Source organism: Periplaneta americana, chromosome 1, assembly GCF_040183065.1.
Source record: "Periplaneta americana isolate PAMFEO1 chromosome 1, P.americana_PAMFEO1_priV1, whole genome shotgun sequence".
NCBI lineage: Eukaryota > Metazoa > Arthropoda > Insecta > Blattodea > Blattidae > Periplaneta > Periplaneta americana.
The window spans coordinates 165155838-165174837 of NC_091117.1; the positions used below are offsets into that span (position 1 = coordinate 165155838).

Here is a 19000-nt window from a genome sequence, read left to right on the forward strand (position 1 = left end):
TACAACAATTAGGATTTTATTTTAATTCAGTTTACTTTACATTTTTAGATTTCGCAAGAAAAGAAGTGCCACCTAAAGCAGCACGTGCAAGGAGCGGCTCATAAGGCTAAAGCTCAGCAGAAAAATCAACTGCAACAAACTTTACTAACACAGCCTACTTCATCCAATCTAAGCAGCAATTTCTATGCTGATTTAACCAGAGCGTTTGTTGCTGCTAACATTCCCTGGAATGCAATTGAAAATCCGGTTTTAAGACAGTTTTTACAAAAATACTGCAAACAAAATATCCCATCTGAGTCGACCCTAAGAAAAAATTACTTAGACAGAATATACAATGAAACTTTAGCTTCCATTCGGGAGGTTATAGGTGATTCTTACTTATGGGTCTCTGTGGATGAAACCTGAGATCCTATTAATAGGTATATAGCAAATATGGTAGTAGGAAAACTTAGTCCTGATGGACCTTCGATTCCACACCTCGTATGTGTTAAGGAACTTTCGAAAGTGAATAGCCAAGCCATTGCTTATTTTGTAAATAAAGGCCTACAGTCTTTATACTCAGGTAATATAGACAATTCTAAAGTTCTGTTGTTTTGTACTGATGCTGCCTCATACATGGTTGCTGCAGCTCCACTTCTTAAAACATTTTATCCTAACCTCACGCATGTAACCTGTCTAGCACATGGCCTTCACAGGGTTTCTGAAACAATCCGGAATGAATTTCCTCTTATCAATTCGTTTATTTCTAACACAAAAAAATGTTTTTGTAAAGCCCCATCCAGGTTTTCAATATTCAGAGAGAACTTTCCAGATATCCCACTCCCACCTCAGCCGGTTGTTACACGATGGGGAACCTGGATTCAGTCAGTGGTGTATTGTTCTAAGTATTTTAAAGAAGTGGTCACAGTTATTGATAAATTACCTGAAACTGATAGTGCAGCGTGTGTGAAAGCAGTGAAAGATTGTCTGAATGACTCACGAGTGGAAAACGATATTGCCTACATAACATCAAACTTTTCTTTCATACCTGCAAGCATTGAACAATTAGAATGTGAAAAACAATCTCTTTGTAGCCAAATAGCAATAGTAAAGGAAGCTCAAGTGAACATACATTCTGCTTTGGGCGAAACTGGGAAAAAAAGTTAAAAATAAGTGGGACAACGTATTAAATAAGAATGTAGGATTTTCATTGTTGGAAAAAGAATCAAGAGTGATATCGGGGGAAAGTGTAAATGTTCCAGTAAGTATTGATGTTTCTATTGTACCTAATTTAAAATTTGCGCCTCTCACATCAGTTTCGGTTGAAAGAAGTTTTTCTGCTTTCAAAATGATTCTCAGTGACAAAAGGCAAAGGTTAACTGTGGAGAATTTAGAAAAAATTCTGGTGGTGTACTGTGCAGATAATTATAATAAAGTCTGAGCATGGAACTGAATTTCAATAACTTAAAATGAGTAATCTTGATATCAATAATCATTATTTCATTAGTTTCAATATATTAAATTTGTGCAGCTCTGTTTATAAATATAATATAGTATTCTTTTTTAATGTTTAAACATACTTTTTTGTGCGTATTTTAGTGTATAACTAAAAATTTCAGTGAAAGAAATAAGTATGATACCTTGATGTGCCTAAAATGCCTATTTTCATTAAAATAGAGCCTAATTTTACAAATTTTGAGCTTATTTTAGGCGCCTAAAACTGCAATTTTTAGTGCCTAAAAATCCGATATCTAGTAATCACAGACGTTCAAACGGGTGCGAGGAGTTTCCTGTACATTGCTGTGTGTTTGTCACGTACTGAAGGAAAGCAGTGGCGGTATCATGTCGCTCTACAATCTCTCTGTCTCTACAAGCAGTAAGAGGTGGTTTCGTAAAGAATGAGAAGGAGAAGTTCTTTGTTGTTCTGTCGGACAAAATGTAATATGTTTACTTTGCTCAGCGGTTCAATTAGGAGTATATAGAAACATTAATTGCCACGCTGAATAATGTATTATTATTATTATTACTATTATTATTATTATTATTATTATTATTATTATTACTGACCACTAAGTATGTGTTTCTACAATTCTTCTGTACGTGCATGAATATTGATATTTTTACACCTTCTCCCTAGAAGGATAAAATTATTAGGTTTCATCTCAGTTTTATTCTTCTTAATCTTTCGTTAAGGGTAACTGTTTATTAGTTATTCATTTAATAATAATATTGTAGAAAAACTGATTCAATATGTGCCAACGAACTGTTAAACGCCAGGAATTGACATGTCTTAAATCATAGCCAGGAAGAGAAAGATGAGATAAATAAATGTAAGGAAGTCAGCTACCTAATGAGGTTTGAAATATCTCGTGCTCTAAAGCCCTTTAATAGATCAGAATTTCTCAAAAGAGTAAGCTCCGTAAACGGCAGTAATTCCTCGTGAATCACCCTGTATAGATTTTACGGACCAATAGGCCCACTGAGAAAGACGAGGATGATGATACAGTTATCACAGTAATAAGTATATACCAAAATAGGGGTGCAAAGTATATGCATAGTACCAGATGCCACTGTTACTAGTACAACAGCTCTGTTTACGTTCTCGCGCCCGGCCTTACCTTACGTTGAGTCAATGTAAGGGACATGAAGCAGTCAGGATACTAGTAACCACCCATCCGTATTCGTTCGCGTCTTGGGAGCACGAGTTTGACAGGCATGTCCTAGTGTTTTCTTTTTTTAGCGTTTTAATAGGGATTGCTATCGCGATATCGGGAACTTGCAATTTGAATTCGCAGCTAATTTTTGGTGTATGGACTTTCTGTATTCTATCAACAAAATTTCAAGATAGGTTTCGATATGAGCTCACTGACAGTTACCTTGTAAGTTTCATAAACCCTCATTGCCACTGTAATAGATTTGTATTATTTATTCAAGCAGACTAACAGTGATTTTTAACGTATAATATTCACTACAGAATCACAACAATGCCAATAGCCATGACCCACTCTGAATCATCAGTAAACATTACACAGAGTATAAAATTTCAGATAATAAAGTTATTAGTCTTTGGACAGTTAACTAAAGAAACAAGATTATTAAGTTGATAACGAGAAGTTTACGACACGTTGGAAGCCTTTTGTGAACTACATGAAATGCTTATACAGTCTCTCTAATTTCTTTCATATCCTAAACATCTTGTTGAAACTGTTAAATGTCTATATAGAGATACAAGAATAATAATAAATGCAGGCACATTAAAATCAGAACTCATAAAAATAAACCAGGGAGTAAGACAGGGTTGCAGTCTATCACCTACACTATTTTATATTTATATTGATGATGTAATTAATAAGTGGAAGATTGAAGTAATTCCTGGCATACCTATTAATAGAAACAAATATCCCAATGTATTGCTATATTGTTTATTGTTAGTAAAATAACATGTACAAAAATACAATCTTAGTTCTTCCTTGAAGGAGTAAAAACTCGTGCTCAGGGAGATATCTAAACACAAAGATAAACACAAACAAAGATAATTACTTGACAGAAATTGGGTCAAGAAAAAAATTACAGGAATTAATTAACTTTAAAAATACAATTTCAGTTTTAAAAATTTAAATCATACAAATACAATTACATATTAAATCAATATATATATATATATATATATATATATATATATATATATATATATATATATATATATATATATATTTAAATTAAATTCCTAACGCTATTTTTGAAATTTCTGATACGCAGATGATATAGCAATAATACAAAACAGTGAAGAGATTTTGCAACGTTCCGTATATAAGCTGACTCAAATTAGAAAAGAATATAATTTAAAAATATCCATAAGAGAAACAAAAGTTATGGCCCATCGAGGTAAACACCTTGTCAACTCAAAAATAATAATATAAAACAAAATGTTGGAACAAGTATCTTATCTTAATTATGTGGGATGGAATGTAAGTTATGACAGAGACAGAGACATTGAAAATAAATATAATAAATTTCAATTAATATGTGGGACAATAAATAGAACTCTGCAAAATAAAACTCGAAAAGATACAAAGTTGAAGTTTTATAAGATTATGGCTGTAGCAGTATTAATGTTTGGAAGTGAGTCTTGGATATTACAAGAAAGAGATAGAAGCAAGATTAAGTCAGCTGAAATGAGATTTTTGCGTAGGATAAAAGGCTGTACAAAGATGGACCGGATACAAAATGAAGTTTTACGAGAAGAATTAAATATATACAGCATAAATGAAAAAAAATAGAAGAGTATAAGGATAATTGGAGAGACCACTTGGGTCGTATGAATAATGTGAGAAGCCCAGTTCTGGTAAATAATTACCAGCCTCGAGGAAGAAGAGATATAGGGCGCCCAAGGAAAAGATGGTCCTAACACTGTGAAGACGGAACAGGCAAGGTGCCTTATCCCTGCAAGGTTAATGATGATGATGATGATGATGATGATGATGATGATGATAAAAATTGTTGAATGTTGCAGGTTAATGATTCTCCGGTGTCATTGGAGATTTTGATTCTTTTGATGTCTTAGTTTAATTAACTTATTTCATTACTCCACACTATAATGAACTACTTGAAACTGCGAAACTACTTGAAAACTGTGATGTGAAAACTGCGCAACCACATTTTCACAATCTCGCTACACAATCTACAACAGGCCGTGGGAACGGGTGCACGAGCCGTACTCAGGCTTGTCATCCGTCGATCCACAAGCCTTTGATGTCCGAGCATTTACCGACATTTCACGGGAAAGGTCGAGCCACCCCGAGTCACCTAGAGCAATAACTAGTCTTTACGTTCCCACGGAGCGAGGTATGACAAACTTCAGACCAGACTCGCCAAGCCACACGCCCTGGGAACAAGCCTTTATACAGATCTGTGAGTTGTCTAGAATCTACCAGTATATGAACAAACTGCGAGAAACTCTACAGTAGAGCGTCTCTTTTAGGCACAGTGAAAACTTAAGCAAATTGCAGGCAACGTGTGGGGGAGGACGAGCCGCACGATAAACACGAGGGATGCACAAGGTTTTAGTTACAACATTTATGGCGGAGCATTGATTGAAATTATGTTTTCCAAAAACACACAAAACAAAAGAACACAAATTGCATAACGTTATCATATATACATTTTAACAAACGAGCAATTGTAATGTTGAAATAATTCAATATAACAAATCAAATTTTGCTATTTATATGATGTTGCTTTGAAGCAGCGTTTTTTACGGTAATGAATTTCATTCTCTGTATGACTAACATAATATTAGCGTCTTCTGTGGCCGAATTAACGAAACTACAATATATTGATCTGAAGTGACAACACTATTTCCTAAACATAATTATCCCTTCTCAAAGGTAAATTTATTTAGGTACTGTACAGAAGACAGTGATATTATGTTAGTCATACAGAGAATGAAATTAATGACCGTAAAAAAAGGTTCTTGAAAGAACATCATATCTATAAGTAGCAAAATTTGATTTATTACATTGAATTATTTCAACGTTACAATTGCTTGTTAAAATGTGTATATGATAACGTTATGGAATTTTGTTTTGTGTGTTTTTGGAAAATATAATTTAAATTAATGCTCCACTATAAATGTAACTAAAACCTCGTGTTTATCGTACGGCTCGTCCTCCCCCCCACACGTTACCTGTACTTCGTTTACGTTTTCACTGTGCCTAAACGAGACGCTCTACTGTATCATGACGGACGATTGATTCGGCATCATGCAAACACAAGTGATGCCATATTTTTTGAAAAGGAAATTATAATGAAAGGGGAATATGGAAAAACGAAGAGAAAACGAGGGAACTCCCAACAAAACCCTCAACCTTCACTTTATCCACCACAAATGCAACTACGTCATCGCCGAGATTTGAACTCTGGTCTGCAGTTGTCGTAAGCCAGAGCTCTGCCAGCTGAAATAAGTCTATCAAGGCTCGCTAATATGTTTTCGCGGGATATCAGCCGAGTTAAGATTTTGGAATGCTCCAAGCTTTCGACTGCTATCTCTGCAGCCATCTTCAGGGAAGTGATGTCCGAACAGAAAGTCGAAAGGTTATATAGATGTGGCTGTCTCAGGTGAAACGGGATTGGTTGGCGGATCGGCCAATCCGGGGCCGGGAATGTCATCGCTCGTAAGCTCCGCCCCTCCCGGGATTACTGCGTGAAGTTTGGCGGGCGGCGAGCCCTGTTCCGCCGGTTGGAATCGGTTGCCGTCCTCGGTCCGTGATCTTCATGACCTTGATTGTAAGAGGGCCTGAGTTGGTCTAAGGCCGGTGTCCATGCCTGACTGAGCTGGAGTCCACTGTCTCTGTTGAAGTTGTTTTTCTCCAGCTTGATCTCTATGGCCTCCTTGATTGTACGATCCCAGTAGTGGCTTGATTTGTTAATGACCTTGGTGTGGTCAAACAGTATTTTATGCTCCTTTTCTATGCTGTGTTGCGCCACTGCAGATTTTTCCGGGTAATACAGCCTCGGGCTCCTCTTATGTTCTTTGATTCTGAATCAAAGAACATAAGAGGAGCCTGAGGCTGTATTACCCGGAAAAATCTGCAGTGGCGCAACACAGCATAGAAAAGGAGCATAAAATACTGTTTGACCACACCAAGGTCATTAACAAATCAAGCCACTACTGGGATCGTACAATCAAGGAGGCCATAGAGATCAAGCTGGAGAAAAACAACTTCAACAGAGACAGTGGACTCCAGCTCAGTCAGGCATGGACACCGGCCTTAGACCAACTCAGGCCCTCTTACAATCAAGGTCATGAAGATCACGGACCGAGGACGGCAACCGATTCCAACCGGCGGAACAGGGCTCGCCGCCCGCCAAACTTCACGCAGTAATCCCGGGAGGGGCGGAGCTTACGAGCGATGACATTCCCGGCCCCGGATTGGCCGATCCGCCAACCAATCCCGTTTCACCTGAGACAGCCACATCTATATAACCTTTCGACTTTCTGTTCGGACATCACTTCCCTGAAGATGGCTGCAGAGATAGCAGTCGAAAGCTTGGAGCATTCCAAAATCTTAACTCGGCTGATATCCCGCGAAAACATATTAGCGAACCAACGCCGAGAAAGCCTCAAATCATACATCTATCAAGGCTGTGTACAGAAATATCCTTATTTTTAAACTATCATAATATTATGATGCTGCAATTGCCTGACATTTCATTTAATCAACAAATAGCAGACCTTGCCTAATAACAACGATATTGTCGCATGATGAGGTTCATATGGTGGCTCGTCAGTAACACATTGTACATATGTTTAATCAGTTTACGAGTTTCAAGATATCGTATCTTAGTAGCAGATGTGGCGAAAAGAATTCGTTCCACATGGATGCAGAATTCATCATTACTTCATTAGTTAATCGTAGTGTACGTTGTACGCTACTGATAAGGCGTGCAATTAACATTCCTTAGAAGTAGCCGCTATAGATTTGAATCCCGTGCAAGTGACGTCAGTGTCGTTTTAGTTGAAGGTCTGTGTCGTGTCAGGACCATATCTCGGAATCCTCGCCATGTGTCCGGCAACTGCGATGTTTACATATTTAAAAATAGGTTAAAGATTGTAAGTTCAACGTAGTTAGCTTAAGTGGTATTCGAACTTGACACCAAGACTTGAAGGGGGAACGAGTGGTGCTCCTGAACCGCTATATGAACCATACACTAAATAATAATAATAATAATAATAATACTTATTTACTTACTGGCTTTTAAGGAACCCGGAAGTTCATTGCCGCCCTCACATAAGCCCGCCATTGGTTCCTAACCTGAGCAAGATTAATCCAATCTTCATCATCATATCCCACCTCCTTCAAATTCATTTTAATATTATCTTCCAATCTACGTCTTGGCCTCCCCAAAGGTCTTTTTCCCTCCGGCCTCCCAACTAACACTCTATATGCATTTCTAGATTCGCTCATACGTGCTACATGCCCTGCCCATCTCAAACGTCTGGATTTAATGTTCCTAATTACGTCAGGTGAAGAATACAATGCGTGCAATTCTGGGCTGTGTAACTTTCTCCATTCTCCTGTAACTTCATCCCTCTTAGCCCCAAATATTTTCCTAAGCACCTTATTCTCATACACCCTTAACCTATGTTCCTGTATCAAAGTGAGAGTCCAAGTTTCACAACCATAAAGAACAACCGGTAATATAACTGTTTTATAAATTCTAACTTTCAGATTTTTTGACAGCAGTCTGGAGGATAAAAGCTTCTCAACCGAATAATAACAGGCATTTCTCATATTTATTTTGTGTTTAATTTCCTCTCGAGTATTATTTATATTTGTTACTGTTGCTCCCAGGTATTTGAATTTTTCCCCTCTTCAAAGGATAAATTTCCAATTTTGATATTTCCATTTCGTACAATATTCTCGTCAGGAGGCATAATCCTATACTTTGTCTTTTCGGGATTTACTTCCAAACCTATTTCTTTACTTGCTTCAAATAAAATTCCCGTATTTTCCCTAACCGTTTGTGGGAATAATAATAATAATAATAATAATAATAATAATAATAATAATAGTATAGTAATAATAATAATAATAATAGTATAGTAATAATAACAATAATAACAATAGTAAAAAAAGTACCGTCATTTCCCATAACTATGGTCCTGGAACACAACTATGGTCCACGATACAAATTTTGTATTCCATAATGTGGAACCTCGTTTATCTATATTTTTGCTGTACTGTAGTTTGAAGCTATCTACGAACAATCTATGTTGCTTCTACAATGTTCTTTGAATGGCTGTATCGTGGACCATAGTTGTGCTCCAGGACCGTAGTTATGGGAAATGAGGGTATCACTTTTACATGCCATGAAGGCACTTGGGGGGGGGGAGCATGGAGGTAGAGCCCCATGCTTTCTTGACCTCGACACTAGAATGAGGTAGTGTGGTCGGCACCATACTCTGACCGGCGTTTACTCCCGGGAAAGACCTGGTACTCAATTTTATAGGAGGCTGAGTGAACATCGGGGACGTTCTGGAAGTTTGGCAACGAAAAAATCCCGTCAATACCCATAATCGAACTCCAGACCTTCGAGTCCGTAGCCAACTACTCCAACAACCGAGCTATCGGCCGTCAATAATAATAATAATAATAATAATAATAATAATAATAATAATTTATTTATTTACTAATATTTATCTACTAATATTTAATGCGCTGTACAACAGCCTGGGCCAATAACAGTTCAGCACAAGATAAAGTTAGCACAAGATTTACAATGTACAAGGAATAACAAAAGTGCACACAAATAATTATGAAAATTACAGACCAATACAATTAAACAATAATGACAAAATGAATAGATAACAAAAACAATGCATACAAATAATTATTAAAATTAGTACAATGAGATAATTAAAATAATGGCAATTAAATAAAATGAATTACAAATGAATTAATGAAATCATATAAATGAAGACTGGAATCATTTAAGTAGTATTACAAAGATATGCAATGAGAATATTATGATACATATCTAAAAAAAAAGCATAAGTTAATAAAACTGAGCTAAAAACTCAAAAATTATATACTACACATTAAATGGATCCAAGTTCAATCCATGCAAATTAGCATATTTAATACATCTGCAGACCGAAGAGAGAGATTTAGAATTCGTATTATAATTTTTTTTTTTTGAAATCTTAAACCCTTAGCAGGAATACGAAGGCTGATATTGCTTATGAATTATTCATAATCAATATCACCCTTAATGACTTTACAAAAAAATAAATAATCAAGATTCTGACGTCTGGTAAATAAAGTACCGCAATTGAAATACTTGCAATTAATCTCATATTTCTAATCGGAATTTGGTAAAAATCTATAAGAACATAAGGAAATAAATTTTCTTTGAATATTCTCAGTGGAAGTAATGGAGTTCCATACAACAGATGCATATTCAAGCTTGGATCTAACCAATGTATAGTATAAAATTAATAGGTACATAGGAGTAGAAAAAGAATAAGTTATAGATCTAATTACACCAAGCATTCTTAATTAATAATAATAATAATAACATAATATAATAATAGTAAAAAAAAGTTACGCCATTTCCAATAACAATGGTCCTGGAACACAGCTATGGTCCACGATACAAATTTTGTACTCATGACGTGGAACCTCGTTTATCTGTATTTTAGCTGTACTGTAGTTTGAAGTCAAGTCACTGCAGCTATCTGCGAACGATCTATGTTACTTCTACAATGTTCTTTGAATGGTTGTATCGTGGACCATAGTTGTGCTCCAGGACCATAGTTATGGGAAATGACGGCATCACTTTTACATGCCATGAAGGCACTGGGGGGAGGCACATGGAGGTAGAGCCCCATGCTTTCTTGACCTCGACACTAGAATGAGATAGTGTGGTCGGCACTATACTCTGACCGCCGTTTACTCCCGGGAAAGACCTGCTACTCAATTTTATAGGAGGCTGAGTGAATCTCGGGGACGTTCTGGAAGTTTGGCAACGAGAAAATCCCGTCACTACCCGGAATCAAACTCCAGACCTTCGAGTCCGCAGTCAACTACTCTACCAACTGAGCTGCCCGGCCGTCAATATAATAATAATAATAATAATAATAATAATAATAATAATAATTGGGTCATTCGGATGTCAGGTTCTCATCTAATATGAAAATGCGGGACATGACACTGACAATGGAACAACGTGCATACTTAAGGCGATTCGAACCCATGACGCAGTGACTCTAACTCATAGTTAGAGTTGCATGCCTTAGTTTCTGAGTACACTGGCGTAATAATAATAATAATAATAATAATAATAATAATAATAATAATAAATGTTAAATGTTATGTTTTATTTAATGACTCTCGCAACTGCAGGGGTTATATCAGCGTCGCCGGATGTGCCGGAATTTTGTCCCGCAGGAGTTCTTTTACATGCCAGTAAATCTACTGACATGAGCCTGTCGCATTTAAGCACACTTAAGGCCCATTCACAATGAAAATTAAACATAATCGTAACATAAACACAGAAGTTTGCGCCCAGGCTACCAAATGGGAACATTCACAATGATTCACATAAGCATTGACGTAAACATTACCGTAAGACGTTAACATGAAAGTTTGCAAACTCCAAACTTTCATGCTTATGCTTAAGTGATTTGCAAACAGAACACAATCGTGGAGCGTTGAAGTATATGACAGGATATGAGGAAATGGCGTCGTTGTTATGTTTCCATGGTTACCAAGTATGTTTGCGGTTATGTTTATGTTCCCATCGTAAATGATGGTATGACTTCTTGATTTTACCGTAACGTTTATATTCTTAAATTAACGCTTACGTTATGTTTAATTTTCATTGTGAATGAGCCTTTAAATGCCATCGACCTGACCCGGGATCGAACCCGCAACCTTGGGCATAGAAGGCCAGCGCTATACCAACTCGCCAACCAGGTCGACAATAATAATAATAATAGATGTTATCAAAAGTTTGTAATTTATGATAATTAGTACCGGTAGTTAGGTAAGTTACATGCAACACTCACTGTTGTTTCTTCTAGAAAGGTGAGGAGAGTTCAGGAGACTCCTGGTCCCATCACAAAGTGACAGATCCTGAGCATGTCTTGTTCACTTCTACGTGTTCATGTGCTTTTACCCCGTAACACACGAAGCAGGCAGGAGTGTTGCGGGCAGGTTGTCTGCTGGCCGCTCAATCAACTTTGGCTTTAGTACCACGACGGCCGACGAGCCGCGTCGTCGCATTCGGACTCTGTAGTCATCTCTACCCGATACAATTCAGTATATCGATCTACAAGCACATCATCTCTCTCTCCTCAATGGAGCCTCACTTTTCCTCTTATTTTTCTTACTACCGCCGTCTTCTTCTTGTAAAGTCTCATTTACGCTGTACCTGTTAGATTAAGTCACAATTTTGCAGAACTAAAATTTTGTACTCCTCCTCACACATGGGCGGCAGCTCAGTTTCCAGTATGTGTAGTGTAAGCAAATGTGAAGATTAATATGAGGGTCATGACATGTTAAAAATGTACAGGTTCGATTCTCGATCCTCACTTGTTCATTACTTGTCTTCGGCTTACTCTTTTCTTATTCTGTTTTACATTTTCTTCTTTTCTTCCTCTGTTTTTTCATTCTCCGTCTAAACATTCACACTATTTAAATCCGCGTTCGAATTAAATTAACATTTTTCAGAATAATTAAGAAATTTGTTCTTTCCTAGACAAATGGTTGACTACTTTAAAACACGTTCCTAACTCGGTGGTCAAGATTAATTTTTATACCTGACAAAGAAATGTAATTTTTCTGTTGGTTTCTGGTTTGATTTTTTTTATTGATTTTTTTTTATTATTGATCGATCAGCGCATTTAGCGCTATACAGATCATTTCTAAATAAAATATAAATACAATACATGACACTGAATTGAGGGCAGCCTTGATTGGGCTCTTCAATTAACAAAAATAATTGTTAATACTTACTTACTTACTGGCTTTTAAGGAACCCGGAGGTTCATTGCCGCCCTCACATAAAGCCCGCCATTGGTCCCTATCCTGAGCAAGATTAATCCATTCTCTATCATCATATCCCATCTCCCTCAAATCCATTTTAACATTATCTTCCCATGGACGTCACGGCCTCCCAACTAACACTATATGCATTTCTGGATTCGCCCATACGTGCTACATGTCCTGCCCATCTCAAACGTCTGGATTTAATGTTCCTAATTATGTCAGGTGAAGAATACAATGCGTGCAGTTCTGTGTTGTGTAACTTTCTCCATGCTCCTGTAACTTCATCCCTCTTAGCCCCAAATATTTTCCTAAGCACCTTATTGTCAAACACCCTTAACCTATGTTCCTCTCTCAAAGTGAGAGTCCAAGGTTCACAACTATATAGAACGACCGGTAATATAACTGTTTTATAAATTCTAACTTTCAGATTTTTTGACAGCAGACTGGATGATAAAAGCTTCTCAACCGAATAATAACAGGCATTTCCCATATTTATTCTGCGTTTAATTTCCTCCCGAGTGTCATTTATATTTGTTACTGTTGCTCCAAGATATTTGAACTTCTCCACCTCTTCAAAAGATAAATTTCCAATTTTGATATTTCCATTTCGTACAATATTTTCGTCACGAGACATAATCATATACTTTGTCGTTTCGGGATTTACTTCCAAACCTATATCTTTATTGTTAATAAATAATTATTTACATAGGTTGGTGTGATGATAAATTTTGATTATAATATGAGGTCCATTGGAAGTCGGCTCTTGATTCTGGTGGGAAATGTGGACTTCCTTCCGAGAAAGTAGTGGATGGCGCCTGGAACATTTTCTAGGTTGTTATAGAACTTCTTAGCTTGTGAATGAATAAACTGTTTGATTGTGTCAATACCAGTTTCTCTGTGTAGTTGGCTGTTACGGACAAACCAAGGAGAAATGAGTGAAATTCGTAGGACTTTATTTTGAAATGACTGGATGTGTTTAATTTCACTTATTGCAGCTCCTCCCCAGACAGGACAGGCATAAAGCAGTAGAGGTCGTAATAGAGATGTGTAAAGTAGCATGCAATTTTGTAGCTTTAGAGATGATTTCTTGTTGAGGAGCGGATATAATTTAGTGAGTCTTGAGTAGGCCAATTTAAGTTGTTGTTGATGTGATGTTTCCATGATAGACGGCGATCTAAGTGGTTTGATTCTTGTTCCTGGATAACTAGAAATGTACTTGTAAATTTTTACTACTACTTCCTATTTTTATTTTTCTTATCCTTTTTATTCTTGCCCCTCTATTTTTTTCCATTACACACACACACACACACATACACACAGTATATATAGCTAATGGCGGGTACTTGACTTTTCGTCATTCACCCAAGTGAAGCCAGTTGTGTAGACCAATTTACCGACAGATTCGTTGCGCAGGTTGCGCCATAAGAGGTTGGTGTATGCTACAGCCAGTGCCACCGTTTCTGGCATATGAAATAAGTAATGGGAACGTTGAGAGCGACTATCTTGTCTTTGCCACGAAATGTAGGCGATGACAACTATGCTTGGCAGATTGCTGATGTCACATCTGTTCAGTAGGTGGTATCACTCTTAGCCGAAGTGGCAACAGATGTCACTGACTGGACAGTGTACTCAAGGACACACCCCAGAAACGCGAAGTACGAGTGTCTTGCCTTTGACGCAGTGGGCAGATTGATGACGTGACGTGTTGGGTGGTACCGTTCTCAGCTGCATTGGGAACAAGTGCTCATTGACTGGCCTTTTACTAAAGGACACGTGCCAAAAACGCTGGTACTGGCTTTACATCCGCGATGAGATGAAATGATGATGGAAATTTGTTGGGATGCCATAGGGCAGTGGTCGTCAGCACTCGCTGAAATGTGCAAAGGGTAAGCAGTGCCGTCCCGTGTGCACCGTCGTGCAGCAGGAATAGAGAGATAGAGAGCATACCCGCTAGCAGCTACGAGTGCACCATGGTGCACTGCTTTCTCCGCGGGTAAGAGACGCTAGCCCCAGGGTGCTCTGTGCTGACGACCCCTGCCATAGAGGAACCGGAGTTCCTGGAGAAAACCCCTGTGTTCCCTGGACAACGGGCTTGCCTAATACAGGTCATAAATTGGGGGTACACTGGGGATCACACAGGATTATAAATCCAGTGCTCTTGCCACTAGACCATTCTAAATATTAACGGTAACATTGAGTTCTCGCTATTTTCAAACACTGAAATTTCTTTTCCTTCTCGTTAAGCTCATGCTACCTAGCTACGATTTCAGTTTTGTGAACACGTGTATTTAATAACTTGTGAATATTAACCCCAGAATCCTGATATATGCAAATACATTACCTACTTTTTGTTGATATGGCCTTCTGATACCAATATATTCGAATATTCCACGATTTTTCTTTTGATTTCCTTTTTTTTTCTTCTTCGTTTCTTCTTATTCTTTCATAAAAATAGTTGCGCTGTATTCTCGTCAGTTTAAGTAAGAATTTCTCACGAGTACGGTAACTTTCGTGTGCTTTCTGTTCAGGCAATCCAGGTTTGACTCCTGGACCTGAAGATATCTCCCATGTTAGTAATACCTCATTAGAATCTCGCTTTTATAATTAACATTGCACATTTTTTCCTTTTTTCTTTTTCCTTAAGTTTCACATTTTATTTGTTTATTCATTTATTTTTATTCTCCTATATCTCACTTCATCATTTCTTCTTCTTGTGGTTTTTATAGCACCTTTAATGCATGGAAATGAGAATTACGAACTGGGAGGAACTAGCAAAAGACAGGACAGAGTGGAGGTGTTTTGTGAAATCGACATGGAGTTGACATGCTCCATAATGTCCTTTGATTGATTGATTGATTGATTGATTGATTGATTGATTGATTGATATTCCGTCCTTAATCTCCATCTCTACCGATCATTCCAGCTTCCGTCTTCTAATCCTCTATCTTCCAGTATTTCCTGTAATTCACAGATCCAACTGCATCTAGGTCTTTCTCGGCGTCTATGTTCTTCTGGCGTCCACCTTAACATTTTGTTAGGAAGTCTTTCCTCAGGCATCCTTCTGACATGGCCGTACCACCTAAGTATTTTGTCATCAATGTTGTCCAGTATGGTTTCCTGATTAATCTGCATCACATCTCTTATGATGTGGTTCGAGTTCACTTTCTCACTTCATTCTCTAAAAACGTCTCTGTGAGTTTGGCTTCGTGTTTGTTTAGACTTTAGATTAATCAGAGATTTGTGTATGTTCGTAATTTAGTAAGTGCTTTCAGTGCAACAGAAGTCGTGGAGCGAAACGGTTATCTGGCTTGGAACTCTCATAGCGAACTTCCTTCTGCCTCGCGACCATGACAGACTATAGAATCACACGTGGGTACCTACTGTGTGTACGTAGATTCATATCCTATTTATTTTTATTATTATTACTATTATCATCATTATATTATTATTAATATTATATTATATTATTATTATTATTATTATTTAGCAGACGTTGTATAGGCTAACACATACCTGCACAAATAGCGCTCAACGAGCGCGCGCGCTCCTTCGGAGCGGGAGAGCTGTGTTTACCGATCGCCGAAACGGAGAGGAAGATACGTCAGAATGACATGGACTTGCTGTAGGTAGAGGAGAGGGAAACGATCACTCAGCTATCTAGTGGAGTGCAGTGTGTAGGCCTATTTTCAGTAACTTTCACGTTGCTTATCTACTGCTACAGTACAGTATGGAGGAATCTAAAAGACGGAACATAACATTTAACATTTAAAGATTTACAGCTCGAACTTATTGATCTTCAATGTGACCTAAGGGCTAAAGATCGTTTGAAAAATACTACTAGCCTGGTTGAGTTTTACAAGACTAAACATTAGCAATAATATCTACGACTACAGAGGCTGGCTGTGAAAATGATTGCTATGTTTGGCTCACATTTATATTTGTGAGCAACTGTTTTCTATAATCAACTTTAATAAAGGCAGGCATCCAACATCTGTAAATGATGTTTCATTACGATTAGTAGCCTACTATTCCTTTCAGCTGCCAACAGCATAAAACCTCGTTTTGATGTACTGATAAATAAAAATATAACAAAATGATATTGTACATTTAAGTAGCTATAGAATTTCTATTATTTCTGTAAAATAAATATTTCTTTATTAATTAATAGGCTAATAGTTCAAGATAGTTTTGCAAACACTGAACGGGAATTCATTTCATAAACACTCGTAATAGTACTTCCTTTTGTGTATATTTTACACGAGATCACCCCTTCTTCCAGTCCACCCTTATGCAGAGCGCAGCTAATATCTGCATTCCGCTCATGAACTGTGAGCCGGCTCGGAGAGCGCAAACCTTGTGCAGGCCTGGGCTAACAGATGCAACAGAGCAAACTGTCATACTAGGGGCTGAGCAAGGTCCAGTTATTTGGCAACAAGCATAGCAGACAAAACGCGGTAAGCTATGATTCCTAGTCCGTGTTTGGGTTACGATTTCGTCTTTGTAATTTCTACAGCTTTCATTTTTAATTTATGATTTTTTTAATGCAGAGTCTATATGAAGGCAGTAAGATTAAAATAAAATAGTGTAAGAATGATGACAAAAATTTCTACAGTAAGATGCATTGTTTCTTTGTCTTGGGGTCATGTGTGATTGGAATCTCTGTGTGGTGAAAAACTGTGTCTAAGCTCCCATTGGTGTAATATTTCCATTAAAATTGGTAGTGTTCGATCTTCAGCTGATTCTGTGAGATATGTGATGAGTAGGGCGCGGATTTTGATGACAAAAAACCTTAAAATGACCTATAAAATGACCAGAAATATATTGGAAAATGATCTAAAATGCTGAAAAAAAAGACCTAAAAATAAACAATCCTATACATGAGTAGTGAAAACCCCACCTTAAATTAACACCTATCCTCATCATTTCAGTAGATGACAGTGTATATCCAAAGATTCCGGAATGTGAACGGCTGTCGGTTGTCGGCGATGATATTGTTATACATTGACATTCCGATATAAAAGTATAAAATTTCCCACAGGAAACAAATTTTACTACAACTTAAAGTATGTGCTACAATTAATAATTAGTTGGGCTATAATTAAACGTTAATTTAATATTTAACTGCAATAAAAGAGGATAAAAATATAAATCACCAAACCTCCTCCATAGTGTATCCGATGGCGGAAACTAAAATGGACGTTGTGACTTCAAAGAAACTGCAGTTCAATTCCTTTGTTTGTAAGGCAGAGCGTACAACAACTCAGCTGAGAGTTTCATCATCTATTCTGTTCCTCTTCTTCCTTTTGACATCACTTACTATCGAGAAAATCCTTTCAGATTCCTTATCTGAATGTGGTAGTGTTAGTACTAATTTTGAGAGTTTTTGTATATTTGGAAATTTTAGTTCGTCGTTGAAGTCTTTAGCCTAAATGACTAACAAATCATCCTAAAATTAAAAAAAAAGACAAAAAAGGCCCTGAAAATTAAAAAAAATGGGTAGGCTTACATAAAAGATTAAAACAGCGAAAAATGACCAAAAATGACGTAAAACTTTACATTTCTTTAACCAGCAGCTCATATCCAGGACTTATTTATTCACGGTCGTTGCAAAGGATGTAAAGAAAAATGACATGTCATCAAAATCTGGCCCTGGTGATGAGCAAATCGGGTGTGCTTCAGACTTTGTCCAAATTCTACGATATTTCTCGTCTTTGTATTTCCACAATTGCTACTTACTACGTGACAATATGGCGTATTGTGAATAATTAGCTACCATATTTTAGGGCTATTATGACTATGTGAAATTTGCAATTGACGAATATGCTGTCGATCAGAGTTTCCCCCCTTCCCCCGAGAAGTTCAGTTTCAATATTGCAAGTGTTGGACGAATCGACTATTCAACATAGGGTTATCATCCGTCTGGCAAAAAGAGGACATGTTCTCTTTTTTTAATCATTTTATCCTTTCCGGCAGGCATATAAAAATTTGAAATGTCCTGCATTTCGCATTTCAACTAGAATTAATATGAATATTGAATAATGTGCGATATTATGCATAGAATATGTAAACAAATGGTGAAAACCTATGAAAGAATTTAACTGCTTTCAGTGGTTGAAGCTGGGGCACATAAAAAACACAAAATACGATGACCTATTGACATGCATTGAATTCTTACACTCTAAAAATATCACTATTCACGATTCTAAGCTATTTTATCAATTTTATTCTGCAATGTACAAATATATACCAATCAAGTTAATTTGGACAAAGATTTAACTTTAGACAAACAAGGTGCAAATTATTAAATTCCAATAGTTCTGCAAGCACTGAAACTTTCCCAGAATTCTTAAAAATATGTAAATTCTATTTATTTATCCCAAGTCAGAAGGAAGTGCTGAGAGATTATTTTCCCTAATATCTGCTTAATAGACGAAAGAACGAAATCGCATGTTAACGGGAACAGTCAC

General features: G+C 37.1%; 1 protein-coding gene across 2 annotated transcripts in view; it reads right to left on the bottom strand.

Annotated features, from left to right (window-relative positions):
• The window catches only part of lovit (loss of visual transmission), a 116837-nt gene that overhangs the window by 86892 nt on the left and 10945 nt on the right, over positions 1 to 19000 (bottom strand). Inside the window, exon 1 of one of the 2 annotated variants that reach the window (XM_069830925.1) lies at positions 11552 to 11752. The exons of the other annotated variant lie outside the window; for it this stretch is intronic. The gene's annotated coding sequence lies outside the window, so the exon portion shown is untranslated. Of the gene's footprint in view, positions 1 to 11551; positions 11753 to 19000 lie in introns of those variants that run through there. 2 annotated transcript variants of the gene reach the window in all.